General features: G+C 36.4%; 1 pseudogene; it reads right to left on the reverse strand.

Annotated features, from left to right (window-relative positions):
* Positions 1–566: 566 nt before the first annotated feature.
* LOC111378628 lies at positions 567–5903 on the reverse strand (annotated as a pseudogene).
* Between the last annotated feature and the right edge of the window lie 574 nt (positions 5904–6477).

Below are 6477 nucleotides of genomic sequence, written 5' to 3' on the forward strand. Positions count from 1 at the left end.
GATTGTCATCTTGTATTTAATTGGGAAGAAGCAGTGTAAGTGAAACTAGTTACTCTTGCTTTCTTAGCATAATTTTATATATTATGAGTAAGGTATTTATGCTTTATGATTTCTTTCAACTTCTTGATATACTATTTGCCATTTTTAACTTTTCCAAGGCCGAGATCACTTTTTACTACATTTTAGAACCTAGTTAAACTCGTTCTACAGTTATCCTAATATCTGTAGATATCCAAACACAACCTAGTTGTATATGTGGCACAATATTTGAGCAATCGACAGTTGTAATGGAGATGATATTAGAATTAAGGAGGCTTGTTCTTTACAACGACTTGAAACCAAATCGGGATAAATCTAAGAGTGACAATAAACTTTAAATCGACAAAAACAATCCAACACAAATGAAAATTGAAATTTCAACTCCAAGTTTCAAGTGGAAAAGAACGCGATAGAATCAGTAATAATTTAGATCGCGATATAATCAATGATCGACAAATTAGATCAAATGTACATTTTCAATATAGCTAGAACCATTCAAATGGTAATAAAACTCATTTAGTCTCATCTCATGCATCTTAGTCAAAAGCTCTTCAACTTTCTATATTTTCTGGAAGATTCATCTTCAGATGGTGACAAATGTTTCTGATCTGGCGGCAGGCTCGGCCACTTCCTTATATGGGCAAGACTACTTGAGCCTGATCTTGAAACAACCGTGGTGTTAGAAGATTCATCCTTAGTATTTTTGTCATTGGTGGGGACTACTTGGGATCGGTTTAAGAAGTAATTCATCAAGGGTCGTCTTTTCTCAAAAAGGAACAAGCCCAAAGATACAATAAGTGCCAACATTGAAGCAATCCCAACGACGAGGAAAAGACCCCAAAAACTACCAAGACCAAGATTTTTGGAATAATTTGATATGCTACTACTAGTGTCTACACAACTTTGTTCTCCAAACCATTTCTTCTCAATCTGTCTCATTTTTCCTCCTTCTGTCACCTCCAAAATTGCCCTCGACACATCTGATACTAGAGGGGAACCTATTGGGAATGCCTGCAATCCAACATGAAAAAGACCCACAAATTAATCATCAACATCTCGTTTAAGAACTTAGTATATTTTACGAGGTGGTTCAAAGAAATGGAACTTACAAAACCAAACCCGTCAGTTTTATATGTTGGTTCAACCATGGTATATTTAGAGCAAGACTTTGCTTGGAAAAGATTCAGGTAGGGAATTTCGTCAAACAATCCGGCTACGCTTCCATTCTGAATAGCGGCATGCAAATCAGTAGGAGTCCTAAATGTCTTCATCTGTGACTTGGGGACTTTTAACTGTTCCAAAAGCCCCAACGCAAATGAGTGCCCCGGATAAGCCACACTCTGTCCACTCTTGATGAGCTCCTGTATGTCGGCAATACTTGGTTTAAGTTGTTGAACGGTTAACATCGACGACAAGCGCTGTGTAACTTTGAGTTAAAATGAGTACCACGAAACACCATATGATCACCACGAACTTTGTAACATTATTCACCACTTCATCCTCTGCAACATAATTTCATCAAGTAATTAAGTTAGAGGATAATGTTGCACAATTTTATAAGGGTAGGAAATCCAAAATCTTTATGAACAATTTTCATGGCAACAATCGAGTATGTAAGCTAAAGAAGTCAAATAACACTCACTATTACTATGAACAATGTGTGTGAAGGTGCTCCAGAAACTCCTGCAAATTTGTTGAGATTCAGATGTATTGCGGCTCTCGAGAATGAGAATCACGAGACCGATCCCAAGAAAACAACAACCGCTTGTCAACCAAAGTTGCCATGTCAATGGTCTCAAGAAAATCCATGCGTTTTTCTTCTTCTCTTTCAAAGGCACGAGTAATCTTACACCAGACTCTGCGTATGGAAGTGTAAAGTCCACATATGATGATCTATTTGCTAATATTGTGACATCCCCCACGACAGCATCATAGTTCTATGTTTTCATAAACAAGCATTGTTAATTAAATTATGCAGTTTTACGTTAAAGACTAATATACAAATGTGTCATCTCTCTAACTACTTGAGGCTTCAGATAAGGCGGCTCGCAATGGTAGAGTAGGCAGAGGACGTAAATTCAACCTTTCATTGCTACCTATTTATGAAAATTGTGCACATAGGAAACCTTGCTAAAAACATGAATCTCCCGACGCATGTAAGGCAAGTTGGAAACTAATATCTAACCACTTAACACACTATGACTATAGGAACTAAAACATGATAAATTAGGCAATGATCCTCACATGAAATTAATAACAAGTGCAAAGTAACAAGGAATTTCACCTCTAGGTAAACTTGATATATCAAGTCATTGTAGCTACCAGCAAGCTCACCATTGGGATTCTGAAACGGAATAAATTCATAAGGAACAGCATATGGCAGTATTTCCATCACAGCATTAAAAACATCTATGCAGTAGCCCTTCACCATCGAAAGGTTCTTGCTGCTATCTCTAATTACTTCTACAAGTTCAGGAAAAAAGGTTGATGGCGGAACTCCTATTCTCAACTTTTTGCCATTTGTTGGTATCACCCAACCCTTTGGCACGAACGTAATTTCACCTGGCCATATAACTGGTTTAAGATTGTCCTTGGAAATATTATATTTCGACACGTTTTTCACATTTAACCTTCTTAAAAATCCATTTTCTCGAGTCCAAAATCCAATCGCTATCTCCCCTTCACCAAGCACATTTACTATCTGAAATGTTGAAGATTGTAGTTGTCCATTGACAACGTGGAATTCTCCACTCAGGCCTCTGAAACTAGTACTAGTAGACAGAACTTGACTTAGATTATTGAAGTTTTGATTATCAGAATTTTCCGTTGCCCTTGCCAGTGCTGTGGCAGCATCATAGGCCCATAGGCCAAAAATGTTCAATTCCATCTCATGCTTGTGTTTGCTATTCCATCGAACTGTGAATTCTTCGTGTCTCTTCCTTTTCGGGACATGAGGTTTTACGCCTAATACTCCTTGCATTGAATCGATAACCAAAGGATCCATTAGGCTTAGAAGGCTAGTCATCCCATCAGTCATGATCCAAACATATCCTTTGCTCATCATCCCAACTTCTTCTATTTTCTTGAATAGCCGCGCACCAAGAGGGATTTGCATGTGTACAATGAAAACTCTCGTTGGCATTGTCTCCAACTTGTACAATTCTGCGACGATTTCTTCATCAGTGGCAAAGGGATGAATTACACTTCTGTAGGGGATTCGAGCATTGATTTCTTGAAGGTGATCAGTAAGATAAGGAATAATTCCCTCTCCAAACTCGTTGTCAACATAAATAGGAACAACTTCTCTCCATCCAAATGCTTTGATTATTGAAGTTATCGCTTCTAGTTGAGCTGAATCATTTAAGGTTGCTCGGATAAAATATGGACTCCGGAGTGAAGTCAAGGAGGGACTTGTTGCAGAAAATGTAATTATTGGTATCTTAGAATTGCTTCCAAGATTAATCACAAAGTTTGCCTGAGTTGATTGCTGTGGTCCAATTATGGCCTTCACCTCTACATTGTTCAGTAGGTCTTGAGCTGCACTTAAAATAACAAGAATCTTAACCATTCATGGCAATTAGATATAGACTGTGTATTGTGCAAAGTATGAGCACAATGAAAGGAGAACACAGAACACTAACAAAATATATGTAGTCTAAATTCCAACAACATTTTGGAAGGCCATAGCTTTCAACGAACAAACAAGTTGACATGCCATTTGTGAGCATTTCAAAAGGCACTTTTTCCATTTTCGTGAAAATAAATTTCTCATTTGTGTAAGATTCGTGCATCAATGTTGTGTGATAAGGACAGAATCCATGAGAACAAAAATCTTGAATAATAAGTTCTTGAGATCTTTAGTACTAGAGTAAGAACATTCTCTCAAGAGCACAAAATGATATTGCTGAACTTCGAAAACTGTGTATTTTATTATTTCCGCCCGCATAATTAAATATTACTTTAGATATGTCTCCTGGTGTAGTATCAATTCTGATCTACCCTCAGTAGGCAGGATAAAAACTTCTCATTACTGCTATGGCAAGAGAACTTTAATTATGGTTTTTTAAAACGATTCTCAAAGGAGCAGGAGATCAATTCTATGTATAGTATATATGAAAAGTACATTTTTCAATGTAGAGTAAGAGATTGCTGAGATGAATACTTGCAAAAGTTGTTCAAGGCTGCTAGCACACAAGAGAATGGGAAGACTAACTGAAAGTACCTGCCAGAGCTGCATCAACAACATTACCCTTCGAGTCCCGGGCATGCAGAATTAGCCTTGTCTTGTAATATCCATGGAACGCATAGAAGTCTGAGAGGGCCACTTTTATGCATTCCAAACCCATCTTTCCGACTGTTGTATTCATGTCAAGTATCACACCAACCTTCACTGGAACTGTGGATTCCAGTGCCATGACTGCATGAAAGCAAACACTTACAAATAGAAAAAAAGAATGAACTGAGACAATTAATTGCATAGGATGTTTCTCCATGTAAAGTTGCTAATTCAATCTTATTGAAGGAGAGGGACACTACTCATGGGATCAGAAAGGCAAATATATAAACTATCTAAGGATAAAGAAATTCAACTGAAATTTTCTGTACCTTAATAAAAAATCATCAACTAACAATAACTTATCAGCCAACTTCTCTAGTAAAATGACAAAAAAAGAAGAGAATATACAAAGAAATTAATATTGTACTATATTAATTTTGGAAGAAACGCCATATCTTGAGAGATAGACGTCCCTTTAATCATATTAAACCAATGTAGTGGCAAAATCGGATTTACATTTGCATTTTTTTAAATGTCGTTTAAAATTAAATAGTTTTTTGAATATGCCTTAAAGCAGAAAACTGACTGACTTCAAAAAAATTCTCGATTTTCTTGTTATTGTTTCATGTTTTGTTCTCCAATTTCCGTCTCCGACTATCTCGAGATTTTCCAACATATATACAGAGGTCAAATGAGAATATATTCATGGCAATACAAATAACATGCACGTGTAATAATAATCTTGGAATTAAACCCCATATGACATATTATTTGGGGTTACTTGAATTTGGTAAATGAAAAATTAGTAATATTTTTGCAATTCCAACTCATAGAAATTCTGATATACTGTTGTTAGGTTTTGATACGAATCTCAGACGATAATGTTAAACAGTTTCGGATTATATTTGATAAATCTCGGCCAATGATTGAAATAATTATCAATCAATCAATTTATATGTTCGACCCGAAAGCAACGTTGGTCACTAGTAGCAACTTAATTTACTTAATGTTGCCTTAATCCAAATTCACTTGTAGAATGACTTTCTTGTGTCTTGGCCCATCTTCTTTGTGTTGGCCCATTAGTTGAATATTGGCCCAAGTCATAGTAACTTAAACCAACCTATATATATATATATATATATACTCACTTTCTTTTCATTGTAACCGTGTGTGTTTTGCTTTGTTGTTGAGAAGAAACCGATTCTACTCCTTATTCCTTCTTCGTGCCTTTTGCCTTCAATTGCCTTCTCTTCGCCTTTATGGCTTGCAAATCACCACCATAATCTTGTCCTTTTGTGGGTAAGAAAGGAAGAAGCAACCATAAGTGAATCTAAGTTGTGGGTTGGAATTTTGGTTGATTGGTTGGGAAGTTGAGATGAGCTTGAAATCTATCAATTGAATATCAATTTCGCTAGATTTGGTATCAGAGCTACATTGGCGGTGAATTTTTAGCTAAAAATTGACCAGAAATTGATTTGAAATTCAGCAAAAATCGAAAAAGAAGTAGCCCATTCTTTTAAAATTTTGTCCAAACCCGTTTCTTCAATTTTTAGTGAAACCACTTACCTGTTATAGGTTTGGAGCCCATCGACTTGTTCAGCAAACCAAGGCGCACCTACGTGGGTGGTGTGTGATCGATGATGGTGGTGTGTGGTAGCTAGCGTATGGAACTCCTTATTCGACGAATTTCTTTAGGCAGTTTCCTTTGGACGACAAGACGGACCCTACGGTGGGGTTCATTTTCAGTTTTGAGTGCTACTGTGAAACTTGGACAATTTTATCCCTGTGCATTTGGGACTGATTTTTTTTTCTCGATTGGTTACTGCAGTTGCTGTAGAATTTAGGATAGATAGTGGTGGTCCTAAAGTGATAAATTTGCATTTCTCGTAATTTACAGACTCAGATTGGTCTGTTCTGGTATATTGACTTCTCCTAATTTAAATTTCAATATTTGCACGTCATCGTATTGGTTGACATTAGGATTGGGGTTACCGTGAAGGAGTAACCATTGTTTATACTAGGAATTTAGGGATTATTTGCAATATTTGAAGTGTTTAATTTAACTACAAGTTAATAATTGCTTATGTGTTTAATTGCCTACATTGTGTGAGAATTTTGAATTTTTGTTGACATATCTTCGTATTGCATTGATTATCCTATTA

Source organism: Olea europaea, unplaced genomic scaffold, assembly GCF_002742605.1.
Source record: "Olea europaea var. sylvestris unplaced genomic scaffold, O_europaea_v1 scaffold1842, whole genome shotgun sequence".
In the NCBI taxonomy this organism is placed as follows: Eukaryota; Viridiplantae; Streptophyta; class Magnoliopsida; order Lamiales; family Oleaceae; genus Olea; species Olea europaea.